Consider the following 2,520-nt stretch of genomic DNA (forward strand, 5'->3'; position numbering starts at 1 on the left):
AGTTAACAAAACCAGCGGACCCACGCGTCAGGGTTGACTGGCTGACGTGGAAGTTGACCGGACCCACCTGCCTGGGGGACTAACCAGCCTGAGCCATTGACACATGCGCCCCACAGGTCAGATTTGACCTGGGCCGTCTCTGTTGACCTGCTGACATCACACTAATGTCAGGCTGACGCAGTAAATCATTTTCTGGATTAAAAACACAATTCAGAAAATCTAGAAATTTGTATAAACTTCAAAAATTCATAGTAATTCAACCGTAACTCCAAATGAAATAATTTATATATGAAAAATGATCAGAAAAATCCAATCTATCCATCCGTAACTTTTTCATGCATGTTAGAACAACTTATGACTACTGTTTAGGACAATTCAATTAAATGGCATATAAGAAATCACATATGAAGTTTGAATTTGAATCTTTGATTCAAACCAACTTCATTTAATCTGGTTTTAGTTGCATTAGCTGAAACCACAGCATATTTCCATGTCATGATCATGCATCATACTGTCCATTGCATTGATTGTGTATTTTCCTGTTTGCCGGTATTTGTCCCCTCTTAGTATACGATGTACCGACAATGAGTTTGATGACACCGATGAAGAGCTATACTATCTTCAGAAGTGCCAGGCAAGCAAAACCCCCTTGTTCATTCCGATAAAATCCCGCTCTCTCGCTCCTGCTCTCTTTTACTGCATTAGGAAAACAACGAGATATTTGTTATTTGCTGTGGTAGCTGAACCCCTTTCCTCTGCATGACCTGTCATTGCCACAGTAAATAGATGAAACCCACTAGCATGAGTAGGAATTGTTTGAGCCCTGATGTGCCTACTCATACATGCTTGTTTGTCATGCCTGCTACTGCTTAGAGTTGAGTCAGGTCTGATTCATCGGAGATGAATCGGAGGTGTGTGAACATGTCCTACTGTTGAGAGCTAAGTGTGTGAACACGATTTGGTAAAGGTAGCGGTGAGAGGCCATGTAGGAGTACATGGTGGGTTGTCTCATTGTAGCCGTCCTCAGGAACTGAGTTCTGTGTTTGTGATCCATGAACAGTTACTACCACACATTGGAATGCTTAAGTGCCCCTCTCGACTTATTAATCAACCTGATCTCTGTCCAGGAGTTGCAACTAGTTTCTGATGTTTGTAGGTAGTGTTAGTAGTCTACCAAGTGGCACCCGGCACAGGTGGGCTTGGGACAGACTAGGCACAGTGGCACGGTGTACCATGTGGTACCCGGATGGTGGGCTTGGGAACCCTGCTCACATCGTTTGGGGCCGTGAGCGACACCCCGGCCGGATCTCCTTGCGGATGGAACCCGAATAGGCGATAAACCTGGACGAGAGACTTGTGTGGTTAGTCAGGTCGTGGCCGACACCCTCGCTGGGCTTCCGCTTGAAGGTTGCCGAGTACATGTCGTGTAAACGGTGGTAAGTGGTGAGAGCATGTGTGAATAAGTACACCCCTGCATGGTTAATATGATCTATTCGAATAGCCGTGTCCGCGGTAAAGGACTTCTGGGTTGCCTGTATAGTTCATAGATAACTTGAAGTGGATACTCTAAAATACGCAAGATAAGCGTGAGTGCTATGGATGGCGTTCTCGTAGGGAGACGGGAGCGGATCCATAGTGGTGTATTGATATGGTGAATATGTGGACTCGTGTGCGCCACCTCAAAAGAGTTACTTGCAATCATAGTTCAGGATAGCCACCGAGTCAATGCTGGCTTGCTGCAGTTAAACCCCACCATCCCCTTGTTGATAATGATGCATATGTAGTTATATCTGATGTAAGTCTTGCTGGGTACATTTGTACTCACGTTGCTTAATTTATGTTTTTGCAGAGAGACTTCAGTCTCGCTAGTAGTACCGCGTGGACTTCGACGTTTAGCTTGTTACCTCAGCTACGATCTTGTGCCCTCGGCAGGATCTGGTAGATAGTCAGGCTTCTCAGCCCTTTTCTTTTGTAGATGTCTGTACTTAGACATGTTAAGCTTCTGCTTGTGCTTGACTTGTTTGCTCTGATTGTAATATCTCGCTCCTTGGAGCCTATTGAATTAAATACTTGAGTTGTAGAGTCACGTTGTGATGCCATGTTGTATTTGCACATATCGAGCATATTGTGTGTATGTTATTGAAATGCTTGGTATGTGTGGGATCTGACTATCTAGTTGTTTATCCTTAGTAGCCTCTCTTACTGGGAAATGTCTCCTAGTGTTTCCACTGAGCCATGGTAGCTTGCTACTGCTCCGGAACACTTAGGCTAGCCGGCATGTGTCCTTCTCCGTTCCTGTGTCTGTCCCCTCGGGGAAATGTCACGCGATGAATTCTGGAGTCCTGTTAGCCCGCTACAGCCCGGATTCTCCGGAGTCCTACTAGCCCAGTTGCTACAGCCCGGATTCACTCGCTGATGACCGACACGTTCGCTGTTGGGTCATGTATGCATGTCCTTGTAAGTTAGTGCCACTTTGCGTCCACGACTAGCCATGTCAGCCCGGGTTCTTTGTCATATGGA

Source organism: Triticum aestivum, chromosome 6B (genome assembly GCF_018294505.1).
Source record: "Triticum aestivum cultivar Chinese Spring chromosome 6B, IWGSC CS RefSeq v2.1, whole genome shotgun sequence".
Classification (NCBI taxonomy): Eukaryota; Viridiplantae; Streptophyta; class Magnoliopsida; order Poales; family Poaceae; genus Triticum; species Triticum aestivum.